The 15,888-nt window shown below is 35.7% G+C and overlaps 1 protein-coding gene across 3 annotated transcripts in view; it reads left to right on the top strand.

Moving 5' to 3' along the window:
- The first annotated feature begins 994 nt into the window (after nt 1-994).
- The window catches only part of Dop2R (dopamine D2-like receptor), a 404,223-nt gene continuing 389,329 nt past the window's right edge, over nt 995-15,888 (top strand). For all 3 annotated transcript variants that reach the window (XM_073975073.1, XM_073975077.1, XM_073975074.1), the window contains exon 1: nt 995-1,643. The gene's annotated coding sequence lies outside the window, so the exon portion shown is untranslated. The remainder of the gene's footprint in view (nt 1,644-15,888) is intronic.

Below are 15,888 nucleotides of genomic sequence, written 5' to 3' on the forward strand. Positions count from 1 at the left end.
GTTGATTATATCTTCTGTAGATTCTCCACACACCTTGGAGACTAACAAAAATTGTAAGTAAATTGTTTGTTATAAATAAATATATATAAACATTTTTTGCTTGTATTATGCACCTGTTCCGGTGTTTTTCCTTAGAAAATAGTCTTTAATCATGTTATTTATTGTCCCAATCCCTGTATTTGAAAGACACTCAATTTACTTTCGAATATCTTACCAAGTGCATATATTTGTAATGTTAAATTGGTGCTTATTTGTTGTTGAATTTATCCAAGTGTCCCATTATGAATGTCCCAAGTGTCACACTCACTCACAAATAACAATTCAAATGCATCTGGTCGTCGTTATTGGATGATGTGTTCTGGCCATGATCATGAAAATAAATGCATTTGTGTGAGTTTTAGTGCTTGCATTTCACCTGAGTTTGTTTGAGGAAAGCAACAGCGATGACAACAACAAGTTTATCAACAATATACATAACAAATTCGAATATATAGCAGCAGCATTAGAGGTGATGGATTAAACCACGTGCCATAAAAGTTTTATCACAAAAAGTGATTCTTTCAAAAACCAAAAAGAGGAATTTTATCACAAATTAGCAACAACAACAGCTATAGTTAGAAATGAATATTTTTTTCGAAATTGTTATGGATAGAAATTAAATTTTTTATCACCTTGTGGGAATCGTGGTTCTCTTTTATTCTCTCTTAGTATTTGAATAATATGGCCCTAATAAGCAACAATGTTTTGCTTGTATATCTAAAAGAGAGAGTGCATTTTCGAACATGGTTTTATGTTGTATTCACAACATCTAGAATGAGTGAGCAAAAAAAGCTTTCAAGTTCATTAAATTCGAAAAAATAAATTCCTTGAGAGCTAATTTCATTCGGAATCCTATTCTGTCAGTGTATGTTAGTGTGTTTCTTGGTGAGTGTGTAAGTATGCCAGCAGGACGATGAAAACAACGACGACGACAACAAATTCTGTTTCTGCTGGCATTGGTGTGTATGCTCGTTTCGTCGTCACCGTCATCTCATAGATACACAGAAATACGGCCAGCATTTGTTGGCCAATACCTGCGCCATAACAGTTGGTTATGAAATCTGAGCGTGTTTGCACGTGTTAACGGATACAAATGTAAGGGGAAAAACAAGAAAACCGCCCAAAACAAAAAGCCTCAACAATTTCAAATACATTTTTCAAAAAACAATTTCAGTGAGTGTGTGTGATTTTGGTGGCATAAACAAAACGAGAAAAAATTAAAAATACATAATAATAAAAATTAGAAAAAATCCTATTATACAAAAAAATATTTGAATGCTTTGCAAAAATAAGCAAATACAGAAAAAATCAAAAAAAATTGTTACAGAAAACCAACAAAAAATTTAATTTGAAATCTTAAGTGTGGTTTACTCAGTGTTAGTGTGTGAAAATTGTCCTTTTATTAAATAAGAAGAAATTAAATTTATGTGAATTACTTACTTTGAAAGTGAAAGTAGTCGCTGTATCACAGAGGAAATAAAATGTAGACCAGAAAAGAAAAACGAAATGAAAAAAATTCCAACCACACACGCATATCCTGTCACAGGAAACGAAGCAAACGAATCAAACTAAGAAGAACTAAAAAAACAACACCTAAACAAAGTGTAAGCATCCTCATACATGTGTACTTATACACAGGAATTCAGACACCTTTTTTCATCTAATAGTTTGTAAGAAGTGACAGCTTATCTTGCTTTATATGACATGTTCTATACTCCCAGAATCATCCTTCTTTGTTTAGCCCGCCCGCTTATAGTGTGTTGGTGCCTGTCCTTCCTTTGTTGCTCTTCTTAATATTCTACTGAATTAATTATAAGAGAAGGTGTCACCTTCTCCACTTTGTAATATGAAACTTGAATTGATGTTCTAGCTGTTGATAACATAACTTTAAATACAGTTTGTTTTTTCTGACATCCTTCATCCATACTCTTATCACATGCATATATTGTTGCTAAGAATTTTTAATCAAAAGTTTTGGGATAAAAAAAAACAAACAAGAAAATAAGAAAAAAACGTCACACACAACAAAAATAGTTCATAATTTATGCATGGACATCAATTGGATGTGGGGAGAGGAGGTAAAATATATTTACATATTTGGGATGTTCGTGTTATTAAGATCGATTTTTATTTCTGTTTTTTTTTTTGCTTTTTCTGTTTTGTTTTAAGTTTTGTTAGTACAAAAAATCCTTGCTAAGGCGAAAAGAGTAAATTTAATTTTTTTGGGAAAGGCTAAAATCAATAGTTTGAGGAAAAGCCATTGACTTGAAATATCGAAAGAAAATTGTCGGGGTCTACAACTTGGTTGCCAAATGTTAAAGGATCTTACGGATTTTACATTGACTTCTTTTGTTGTCTATATCTCAAAAATGTCTTATGGCTATATCAGGGTTTTCTTTCATTTTTAACACTGAGGAGTAAAGTATAAAGGTAGGCATAGTATTACTTTGTACTTGCCTATATAAACTCTGTTATCTTTAAAGGGTTTATGAAAAACATTACTATACCCTCAGCCTTTAGGCTAGAAACACTTTGATAGGACCAAAAATGTGCCTCATTGAAATAACGGTTTTAGACCCCATGTATGTTTGGACAAAATTCGTTTCAGACAATTTGTAGTCGATTTAGCCATGTCCGTCCGTGCTGGTGCGCACGACAACTCTCGAAAGGATTAACCGATTCGAACCAAATTTTGGGTAGCGCAATATTTTGTCCAAACTTAGTTTAAGTTCGAAGATGGTCCATATCTGTCCCTCGGGTACCACCCCCACAAAAGTTCAAAATTTGTTTGTAAAATGCTGTGAACGATAACTCTTGAAGGGGCCAACTGATTTGGTCCAAACTTTCAGCTTTGACATATTTTTCACTTTATGTGATTCATAGACTACTTTGTTTGGTACGTCGTATTATTCCTTCCAGATATAGATCGGGTTCGAATATGGAGTATATCGGTGCACTCCTTCGGGTACCTCCCACACAAAATTCGGCTAAAGTGCATTTTAAGAACACATCTCGGATCGGTTTGAATTTTTTTTCAGTAGGTTGTCCTTGCGGCTCCCTTTACGACAGTAAATTTTTTTCTTGCGCAAGTTCACACTTCTGGAGATATTAGACTAAAAGCTGCAAAAAACCCTGACGGCAGGAACCAAAATGGCAATTCCGCACGTAATTCTCGCGGGGAGTTTCTGATTCTATTTTCAGTAGGTTGTTCTAGCGGCCTCATTTACAACGGTACATTTTTTTCGGGAGTAAATCAATACTTCCTGAGGTAATGGCCCGAAGGCTCCAAAATCCCAAAATTTTTCCAAAATGTTTTGAAAAGGGACAGTGGCTGAGGCTATATCTCCGTCAGAGCACCTGACTGATACTTTCTTTCTTTCATTTTTTTTTTTTTTTTTTTTTTTTGGAAAAATTGATAAAGAAAGCTGAAACTTTTGTTCAAGTTTAATCGGAACAATCGCCAAACAATGGATATTCACGGTGCTCTTGAAACAATTTTAAATGGAAGGTGCTTACACCTCGGAAGTTTTTGCGGATTCTGAAACTAAAATGTTTATAGATGAGAAAGATCAAAAAACAAAAAAATCGCCGGAGCGCTTTTTAAGTAAATCGCGATTTAAGTTGACATTTTTAGGGGTAGTTTAGATTTTCACGATTTGGCTTAGAAACCGCAAGTCCCATCAAAATGACACTAAAAAAAATTTTGTAGCTATGAAATATTCTCTACAAGATTGACCTTTAAGGTATTCTCGTCGGTTTTACTGTTTTTGAGATATAGAAGTTCAAATTCGGACAATTCAAATTCAATTCAATTCTGTATCGCCCCCTTATAAAAAAATGTCATGACTGCAAATTCCTAACATAAGCTTATATATCTAAAAAAATGGTACAACTTAGGATAAGTTACTTAAGCCAGTCTTGTAGAGAATTTTCACAGCTTTCAGATTGTCTCAGGTCCCATATCGATAGGACTTACCGTATTCAAGTAAAATCGCGAGACCCTAACAAAAAAATCTAAAAATGTAAACTGAGGTTCTTTATCTCAAAAACGGTACAGGCTGGGAACAAATGATAAACGTCAATCCTATAGAGATTTTTCACAGCTACATCATTTTTTTTAGCTCCATTTCGATTGGACTTGCGGTTTCCAAGCAAAATCTTGAAAACCTAAAAATCTCCTAAAAATGTGAATTTTGACCGCGATTTATTTAAAAATCCCTACAGCGATTTTTTCTTGTTTTTGGATTTTTCTCATCTATGAACATTGCTGTTTCAGAATTCACAAAAACTTCCCCTGTGTAATCGGTTTTCATCAAAAGTTAGTTAAGGCGCACCCTTCATGATATTGTTTTATAAGGGGGCGATACAGTCAGTGCATTGTCCCAATTTGAACTTCTATATCTCTAAAATGGTAAAAACTACGAAGATACCGTTAAGGTCGATCTTGTAGAGAATTTTCATAGCTACAACATTTTCTTAAGTCCTATTTTCATAGGACTTGCGGTTTCTAAGCAAAATCGTGAAAACCTAAACAACCCCTAAAAATGTCAACTTAAATCTCGATTTATTTAAAAAGCGCTCCGGCGATTTTTTTTTTTTTTTGTTTTTTGATCTTTCTCATCTATAAACATTGAAGTTTCAGAATCCGCAAAACTTCCGAGGTGTAAGCACCTTCCATTTAAAATTGTTTCAAGAGCACCGTGTATTTCTTTCCTTGCAAAATACACTGGCTGCCTCACTGAAATGTCAAAATGTTTATTAACCTTTTTTAGGTGATCCGTTACAGAACATTTCCCCTATAAATCGAACTAAGAGTAGATTTCCAAACCATCCTATTCTTGTTTTTTTCCATTTTAAATGCCACGCTTTTCGATCTGGTCTGGTTTACACCGTCGGAGTCTTTATCTTCCCACTGTTCGTGTAACATAAAAAAAAACTTCGTCCATTCTAGTGACATGACGCACAGTGGTGCCGCTTCTTTGTAAACGTGGACAAACATGGATGGAGTTTTTTTTGTATAAGTACTTATGAGGACATTCGTATGAAAAATATCAACTTGGGTCCATATCGGTTCAGATTTGGATATAGCCCCCATATATATCTTTCCCCGATATTGCTGTTACTCAGTCAATTGTAAGAGAATAGCCTTCAAATTAAGTATCTGATATTATCTTAGGCCTCTAATCAGTTTTATCGACTTTGACAAAAATCGGTTCAGATTTAAATACAGATACAGATTTTGCAAAAAATCTGTTAATTTTAATTGAATATCCTTCATATTTTATATGCGATGTTTTCTTAGGTCGTTTATAAGTTTTGTCGATTTTGATATAGTCCCTATAAGGACATCATACGACAATGATATTTACCGTGAAAGAAGATTGCCCCTAAATCTTTCAAAAGCTTTTTTTCTACTAAAACAAGTAAAACAGTATCAGTCGAATTTGCCGACAAAGATATGCCCTCAGTCTAAGCGAATTGAAACACTAATGAATTTTGGGGAGTTTTCAAAATATTTGGATTTGGATTCAAGTTCAAAAGTTTTGCAATGGAGTTACCTAAAAGAATTGATCGACACAGTCCATTTTGGAACTCGTTTATGAGATATCGCGCGTAGCATATTAGCGAATATTTTCGATGTTTTGTGAGTGGGGATTAACAACTTCTAATTTCATCTAATATTCGAAAAAATATGTGAACCAACGCAGTATTCGCTTTCAGAGCTGTCGTGCCCACTAGCCACTACAAATGCTGACCGCGGGGTGGGGTGTTTTATAGCATTCGGGTCATTTCCTCAAGAAAATATGAACTTGCCACTCGAAAAATGTGTACCATCGTAATAGGGGCTTTGAGCGCAACATGCTACAAGAAATATCAAAACGATTCGAGAGGAGGTCTTAAACTCTCCATATTATAACCGGATCTATGTCTCGTAGAAATTTTACTATGTGAACAGTATGGAACAAATCGTTTGCTGCCTTCGAGAGTTATTGCGCGCACCATTTTAGCGAAAATTGTCAACTTTTGTAGGGGAGGTACCCGAAGGAATGGATCGTTATGGCGAATCTTATTATGCGCTCCCTCTACTACACATGGTGCCATAAGGCCAAACTTTGGTTCGTGAATTATCGTGCGCACCAGCCAGCCAGACAGACAGACGGACGGACATGGCTAAATCAACTCCAAATTGTCTGAAATGGATTTCGTGCAATCATACTGGGCGTTTAAACACTTATTTCGATGAGACACATTTTGCCCATATGAAAGTGTATGTATATACCCTCATAAGTATACATGCTGAGGGTATAAAAAATGTATTGTCTGATCTGCCTGCCAAGTATTCATGCCCATGATCCATCCATTCCCACGGGTAGTATCAATAGGAGGATGACTATTTTATATTCTCAACCTTAAACCTAAAGAATAGAAACAAACACAATACATCTTACATCTATAGGGTTTTTTGAGGTTTTGGGCCACATTCTCAAGAAGTATGGATGTGCCTTCGAAAAAAAAAATTGTACCGTCTTAACAAACACAACCTATTGTCAAAAACTTAAAAACAATGCCAGACTAGTCCTTAATATGCACTCTTTACAAAGTTTGAGTGGAAGGTTCCCGAAATGGTGGCCCAATATATTCAGTATTCGGACATAATTCAAGGCTGCAAGAAATAATACGATGTACAGCGCTTGGGCCAAATCGGTTTCTTTCTTCGAGGGTTATCTTACGCACTACCCAATTCAGTTGATGCTGGCAGGCTTTTTGGAGATTTGGGGTCATTACCTCAGAATGTATGGACTTGCCCCCGAAGAAAATTGCACCATCGTAATGGGATCAGCAAGAAGATCTTTTTGATAAGAAATCCAAACGATCCGAGTCGAGCTAGCACTTTTGCAAAATTTTGTGTGGGAGGTACCCTAAGGAGTGAACCGATTTGTAACATGAAGTAAAACAATATGCATAGTTTATACTTTTTTGAGCGATTGTCAAGTTGTGCTGGAACTAACTCCCATTTTTGGGGCCAGGTGTTCATGCAATATTAAAAGTTACTTGGTGGAAGAAATGTCAAAGGATGCTTCTATCTCACAGCTTAATTTTTTTTCTAGCGCAACGGCCGTTTTTGGACGACCCTCACCTCCTTTCTTTTTTAGCGTGTGTCGGCCATGACTGAATTCATAAAACCTAAAAAAAGTCCAAAGCTTTTCGTTGAAATGGTGCGCACGAAAACTCTGGAAGGTAGTAACCGATTAGTTCCATACTTTGCACATCGTAATATTTCTACTACACATAGATCAGATTCGAAAGCGGACTATATCAGTCCACTCCTTTGGGCACCTCCCGCACAAAATTTCGGCAAAGTGCAGAAAAATGCCCGATAGCTTTAAAAACCCATACGGCCGCCATTATCTCAGGGAAACAAATTGAACCGTTGTAATTGGAGCAGTGGAAACAACCCTATGCAAAAAATTTCAAATAGATCCGAGACTTGCCCTTAAACTGCCCTTTTACCAAATGTTGTGTGGAACCTTCAACCCATGTTTACCCAATTTTCTATTTTGATGCCAACAGAGCTTACACCTAAATTATTTTAAACGGTCGATATTATGAGACCCCTCCCAAAACACTTCATTTTAAAGAAATTCAGTCATATTATATAGTGTGCGAATTCTTAACGGGTAAAGCTAGGATTCATTGATTGTAGCCTAAAGCCTGAGGATATAAAAAGAGTTTCAATTCATACAGACATAGGGTATATCTATATAATTGTTCCACAACATCCCATAGGGACAAGGGAGACTTCTCTCATATCAATGAGTGCACCCCGATTCATATTAGCTCAATGATATGGGACCTACAGTTTATCGCCGAGTCCGAACGGCGTGTCTAAGACACCATTTTTGTAAAGAAGTTTTACATGGCTGAAATACTCAGGAAATGTCGCCAACATTACTGAGGGGTATTTTGCCACCGTTGAAAAGTGTTTTGATGTTGCCTGGCCGGGGGATCGAACCCACGACCTTATGTGTGCAAGGCGGGTGTGCTTACCATTGCACCACGGTGGTACATAGGGTATATCACTGTCGGCAAAACCAACTCATACTTTTTTAGCCGTTTTAAAGTCAGTGTTTCTTAAAAAAAAACTTGCAAAAAAGTATCAGACGGCTTTGCCGAAACATATGTATGTACATACCCCAGCCTGTGTGAATTGAAACACTTTATTTTCCAAAAAACGTATGTCCTTATGGTGTTTTGGGTGTATGAGCTTGTCGAAAAAATACGGAATTGTATTAAAACTCAAAAGCTTTGCGGGGCGGTACCTAAAGAAATGGAAGACATAATCCATTTGGAAGTGGGTCTTATTTTGGGAACCATTCCGCCACCAGTCATTTAGTTGGTCACCCTATAATTTAGACTATTATATGAGGAAACATGGACTTGCCCCCGAAAAACATAATATCGGTGTAAACGGTGCCACTAGGAGTGCGTTCGGTAAAAATTTCCACAGGATCATTGAACAGACCCTTAACCGCACATAAATAAAAATTTTGATCATTTGTGTGGGTGGTACCCTAAGTAATGTACCGATAGGGCCCACTTTTGAACATAAACTAAGATTGGACACACTATCTCGAGATCCAAAGTTTAGACCAAATCGGTTATTCCGTTTATGAGATATCGCGCGTACCATTTTTGCGAATATTTTCGAACTTTTGTGGGTCAGGTACTGGAAGGAGTGGACCTATGAGCACCACCTTCGAATTTCATATAATATTCCAAGAAATGTTACGATATACCAAGTGTGGGCCAAAGCAGTATCCTGTTCGAGAAGAGTAGTGTAATGGGAGTAGGAGAGTAGTGGGCACCAGCCAATACAGATGTTCTTCTCAGGGGTTTTGTGGTGCTTTCTACTCATTTTCTTAAGAAGTATGGACTTGCCACTCAAGAAAATTGTACCATCGTAACAGGGGCCTTGAGTGGAGGTCCTAACCTCCACATTTCCGAAATTTAATGTGGGAGGTATCCGAAGGAGTTGACATATATAGTCCATATTCTAACCTGATATATGTTTTGTAAAAATATCACGATGTCCAAAGTATGGACCAAATCGGTTACTGCCTTTTAGCGAAAAGTTTTGAACTATTGTGGATAAGGTACCCAGGAGTGGACCAATAAGGCCCATCTTAGAACTTGATTTAACTTTGGGAAAAATTTTACAATTGCCAAATTTTGAATCTAATTGGTTTATCCATTCGAGAGTTACCGCACACTCCATCCACAACACATGGTACCACAGCGGGTTTTTACAGCTGGCAAGCCATTTTCTCAGGAAGTACGGACTTGCCCCTGAAAAATCTTGCATCGTCGTAATGTGGACTGTGAATACAAGTTATTGCAACAAAAATCAAAAGCGTTCGAGAGGAAGTCCTAACCTCCACTTTTCCGAAATTTAATGTGGGAGGTATCCGAAAGAGTTGACATACATATAATGTGCATATTCTAAACTGATCTTTGTTTCGTAAGAAATATTACGATGTCCAAAGTATGCCTTAAAATTTTACCGAAAAATTTTAGCTTTTGTGGGGGAGGTACCTGAAGGAGAAACTAAAAACGTGTTTTTTTCTAGAAATGAAATTTAAAAAGAAATAAGTGACCCATTAAATTATTCTCTCGTTAAGATTTTTTAGTAACTCTATTTCTTTTTGTGTTAGTTCCTGATAATTTTGAAAAAAAATAAGTAAAATTTTACCTTAGCCTAAGACCAACACCAACTGTAGACGCCACCTATGATATACCACCACCTATGTATGTATACTTTCTAGGCAAACCTCCCGGTGTCCACCCACAGATGTTTGTCTACAAACTGGATTAAATAAAATGTTAATTGTCTCCGCCTTTTGACAGTTCGCTGTCATTTTGTTAGACAACCTAAGAAACATCCATACATACTTAGGTATTGAATTTACTTTAGATGCGTGTTACGCAAAACGTTTATTTACATTGAAACTTTGTCAAATGCTAATTTTAGCCAAGACTTTGAAATATTTATTTTCTTCTGTCATAGTTTAACGCACGTATTTGTTTAGGATTTGTTCGAAAGTTAAAGATTATGCAAATAACTATGATGTTATGACAAATTTTCGCAAAATGCTATATTTTATCAAAATTGCGAAAGTCAAATTTGGCAGAAGTTTTCAAAACATTACAAGTGAAGCTTAAGAATACTGCACCTTATTTAAACATTTCTGAATTTAGGAGATCAGCAAATCTGAAATTATTTATCAAGAATAATAGAATCATTGATACTTTTGTTGCTATAATGCGTACATTAGGGCTGTAACATAAAAAGTAACACGCCAGAAATATGTGCGGAATATTGTACCGATAGCGAAAATGCGTTTTAGTTTGGCCAAAATTCTTTATTATAGAATGGTTCGGTATTAAATCAGTGTCTCTTTAATATTAAACAGAAATTCAGAAATTTTGAAAATGTGATTTAGTTTGGCATCTGTATTTCATAGCCACTGAATTTGAATATTTATTTATTTGTTTATGGGCCATTATTACATGTGTTCTTTTACTATCTGATGGATTTGAAAATGCAAAACAAACTAATTTGGAGGCATTAAAAATATAATTTTCGCATTGAAAGTTATTGACTTGAAGCTCCTCCTTGAAATTTAATCATCTCTTTTAACTTTAAGTTAACCGGAATACTACACATCTGTTCGGTAAATCCAAACTATAACAAAACAAGTAAAAAAGCATTAAGTTCGGCCGGGCCGAACTTTTCATACCCTCCACCATAAAATATTCTGAACTAAAATGGAATAATTACTTTTCATTCCTGTCCCCAACTTTAAGTGGGAACGTTAAAATGTCAGATAATGTTTATGTACATTTATGCTTCATTCGGGAGGCCCTTTTTTATGGTGCCTATATCTAACAATGTATGTTGACAATTTTTGGTGGGCTCGAAATTGGGAGGTACTGTTATATAGGGGTTATAATAAAACATGGGCCTATGTTGACAGTTTTTGATGGGAGCCTTTAATGTCAAATAACTCCTAATTCGGTTAAAAAATTTAGCTAGAATCTTCAAAATATCGAAAATCGGTACATAACGTGGGAACTTCAAATGTCATTAACAGCTAGTTCGGAGGTATCTGGGCTATACGAAAATATGAACTTAAATGAACCGTTATATGGGGGCTATACCAAAACTTGGACCTATGTCCACAAGTTTTGTCATATAAGTTTATTGACATTTAAGAACTTTAAATGTCAAATTATAGCTAAATCGCTCTGAAAATGTAGCTAAAACTGTCAAAATACCGTAAATCGGGGGGTACCGTTATATGGGGGCTATACCGAAACGTGGACCTATGTCCACAACTTTTGTTATATAAGTTTATTGACATTTAAGAACCCTAAATGTCAAATTATAGCTACATCGGTCTGAAAATGTAGCTAAAAACGTCAAAATACCGCAAATCGGAGGATACCGTTATATGGGGGCTATACCAAAACGTGGACCTATGTCCACAACTTTTGTTATATAAGTTAACTGACACTTAAGAACCCTAAATGTCAAGTTATAGCTATATCGGTCTGAAAATGTAGCTAAAAACATCAAAACACCGTAAATCGGGGGGCACCGTTATATGGGGGCTATACCAAAACGGGGACCTATGCCCACAAATTTTGTTATATAAGTTTATTGACACTTAAGAACCCTAAATGTTAAATTATAGCTACATCGGTCTGAAAATGTAGCTAAAAACGTCAAAATACCGCAAATCGAGGGGTACCGTTATATGGGGGCTATACCAAAACGTGGACCTATGTCCACAACTTTTGTTATATAAGTTTATTGACACTTAAGAACCCTAAATGTCAAATTATAGCTATATCGGTCTGAAAATGTAGCTAAAACATCAAAACACCGTAAATCGGGGGGCACCGTTATATGGGGGCTATACCAAAACGGGGACCTATGTCCACAACTTTTGTTATATAAGTTTATTGATACATAAGAACCCTAAATGTCAAGTTATAGCTAAATCGGTCTGAAAATGTAGCTAAAAACGTCAAAATACCGTAAATTGGGGGGTACCGTTATATGGGGGCTATACCAAAACGTGGACCTATGTCCACAAGTTTTGTTATATATGTTTATTGACACTTAAGAACCCTAAATGTTAAATTGTAGCTAAATCGGTCTGAAAATGTAGCTAAAAACGTCAAAATACCGCAAATCGGGGGTACCGTTATATGGGGGCTATACCAAAACGTGGACCTATGTCCACAAGTTTTGTTATATATGTTTATTGACACTTAAGAACCCTAAATGTCAAATTATAGCCAAATCGGTCTGAAAATGTAGCTGAAAACGTCAAAATACCGTAAATCGGGGGGTACCGTTATATGGGGGCTATACCAAAACGTGGACCGATATATCCCATCTTCGAACTTGATCTTTCGACGGCTAAAAAAATGGTATTCCCCAATTTTCAGCGAAATCGGTCAACAAATGCGACCTGTACGTTGCAAAAGGACGGACGGACGGACATGCATAAATCGACTCAGAAAGTGATTCTATGTATATCCCTAGAAGGAACTATGGGTCTATCTCGCTTCCTTTTGTATGTTACATACAAATGCACTAACACATAATACCCCTTACCACATAGTGGTGTAGGGTATAAAAAGCCATAATAATGGGGGTATATCTGTGCCTTTTTGTATTATTTGTTCCTTTAATTATTATTATTAACAAATCTTAACATACATCTTATGTATATATATATACGTTTGGTACAAGCAACATGTGTGTTAAATTTAATAAAGTTAAAAAAAAATAATTTTAAAATCTATCAAGGTTATACAGAATTTATTTGTCCAATAAAAATGTTGTGTTTACTCACACTCTATCCCATAACATTCCTTTAAACTATTTCCAAATGTGGAATATTTTCGCTGTAACAATTTATTGTATCCTGTGGCATTAAATTAATCCCAGTAAATTTATACATAAATCTCGGCATGTGCACATAATATCCCACTGCGTTTACATAGCTGTTATTCTCTAGAGCTCAAAACACTGCTGGTGTCTTTTTTTTTTTTTGGTTTAGAATTGTTTCCTTTAAAACATTTAACAAAAGTCATTGGAGATATATGATGTATTTTTATGTGCAAGTGTTGTTTTTGGCTCCTAATGTTTTTCTTAGAACAGAGCAACAAAAAGGTCCGCAAGCCATAAAGATGAGGGTCCATTTATAGGTTGCGTAAGTGTTAAACTTAAATTCAAATCAACGTTTATCATTTTACACCCTCTATTAAAATGATAGCATGACCTAAAGTTATATTTCACCAAAAGAAAGAAACAAAAACTTTTTGTAATTTATGTTTACATTGAAAGGAATGAACAGCAAGAAGAACAAATCTTTGAGCTTCTTTGTGGTATGACAAAAGAGGAAGACGATTTAACGAAAAAAAAAAATTAAATTCCAAATAAACAAAAGTTTAATAAGTACAGGCGACATTAAATAACATTTTGCTCTAATTTTTAACGTCATCTTTTAGATTTGGAATGAATTAATTCTCAATATGGACTTAGTTTATAATTCGCGTTAAAGTTATAGATTTATCCTTCAAATTTGAAATAAAATAGAGAAATGTTATGTATTCTATTTAGCCTAAAACTTAAACACATTTTACTGAAATTAACACAGCACATGGTGGCGTATTATCATGGAAATAACACCCAGCACTGGTCATACGCCTACCGTACTCTCTTTACATCCCCAGTATTAGGGCTTTGTGACACGACCAAAATAGAATAGTGTATTTACTTCAAAAATGAGTTTTCTCTAAAACTCACAGTCTTTCTCCAAGTAGTTATTTTATTTTTTGTTTTATAATTTTTTTTCAGCATGCTGTCCTTTCCTTTCTCTATACGACGGAGCAATTTTTTTCGGGGTAATGTCTATACATCCTGAGGTAATGTCCCAAAAACGTCAAAAAACCCCTGCAGTCACACACTAATATGGCTTGTGCGCAAGATGACTCTCGCAGGGAGTTTCTGATTGGTCAAAACTTGGCACATAGTATTATTTCACCCGGTCATGTAATAGGTTGGAATATGGACTACGAGGGCGTTTCGGAAACTTCTTAGCCTATCAATGAAAGAGAATAGTTAGTTTTTCAAAAATATTTTTATTTTTCAATATAATCTCCTGAAACTTCAAAACACTTAGTCCAACGCTTTTCTAGCAATTCTATCCCTTGATTAAAATAGTTTTCCTCGAGGTCTTCAGAATAGTGGTTTACAACTGTAATTGCATCTTCATTTGAGGCAAAACGCTTGCCAGCAAGGAATTTTTTTAGATTTGGGAACAAGTAAAGGTCACTGGGAGCTAAATCAGGAGAATAAGATGGGTGGTTAAGCAACTCTTGCTTTAATTCGTTGATTTTAGCCATTGTTAAAACACTCTTGTGCGCTGGTGCGTTGTCTTGATGATGTTTTTTTTACCTTTTGCAGATAATCAATCAATAAAGTATCTTTGAAGTCCCAAAAACCGTTGTCATAACCTTACCACCCGATTGAATTGGTTTTGCCTTCTTTGGGGCACTTCCTCCAGCTTCAGTCCATTGTGTGGATTGTTCTATTGTCTCTGGAGTATAGTGGTGGATCCATGTCTCATCAACAGTTATGAAACGACGCTTAAAATCCACTTTATTTCGCTTAAAACTATCCAAACAGGCTTGAGAAATGTTCATTCTTATGCGTTTTTGATCGACTGTTAACAAATGCGGCACCCATCTTGCAGAAAGCTTTTTCATCTGTAGTTCTTCATGCAAAATAAAATGGACTCGATCATTTGAGAAGCCCATGATATTAGCAATTTCACGCACTTTTATTCGTCGATCACTTAATACCATATCATGCACTTTGGCTACAATTTCTGTTGTTGCTGCTGTTTTTGGACGTCCACTACGTGGTTCATCTTCAATGCTTGTACGACCACGTTTAAATTCAGCAACCCAATTTTTTACTGTTGCATATGAAGGAGCACTTTCACCTAACACATTCGCCATATCATTATGAATTTCTTGTCCCGATAAACCTTTCTTATGTAAATATGTAATGACAGCAGGCATTTCTAATTTTTCCATTGTAAAAAAATTGCGGATGCATCTTTTTTAACACCTGTTTCTATATGAAGGAGTTGCCAGATCGAAACAAAATTTAACATGTGTTCATAACAGAGATGGAAGTTTTCAAAACACTTAACTTTTTCTGTTTATACCGCGCTTTTTGTGCTAGGCTAAGAAGTTTCCGAACTGCCCTCGTCTATCGGTTCACTACATCGGGTACCTCCCACACAAAATTATAAAAACAAGAGTTTTAGGAGCTCTTCTCGGATCATTTTGAAATATTTTTCAGTAGGTTGGCCCAGCGCCCCTTTACAACGGCAAAATTTTTTTCCGGAGTAACCCCATACTTCAATGGATAATAGCCCAAAAGCTTCCAAAACCCCTGCCGCCAAATACTAAAATTGCTAGAGCGCAAGATAATTCCCAAACTTGTTAAAAAAATTCTTTCGAACTTAGTTTAACGTAATTTAGCATTTCGAGTTCCCTATGAATCAGAAGTTTGCTTACTAAAAATTGGTGGTATATATCAATGAGTTGGTATAGTCCCACATTACGGTGACAAAATTAATATATTTCTAATAAATAAAATAAAAGATGTCACGGTGTTCTTGAACCAACTTTAAACGAAAAACTACAATGTTGATAGATGACAAAAATCAAAACACAACAAGTAAAAAAGTGTCAGTC

This window comes from Musca autumnalis, unplaced genomic scaffold (assembly GCF_047663935.1).
Source record: "Musca autumnalis isolate F117 unplaced genomic scaffold, ASM4766393v1 scaffold_3, whole genome shotgun sequence".
Classification (NCBI taxonomy): domain Eukaryota; kingdom Metazoa; phylum Arthropoda; class Insecta; order Diptera; family Muscidae; genus Musca; species Musca autumnalis.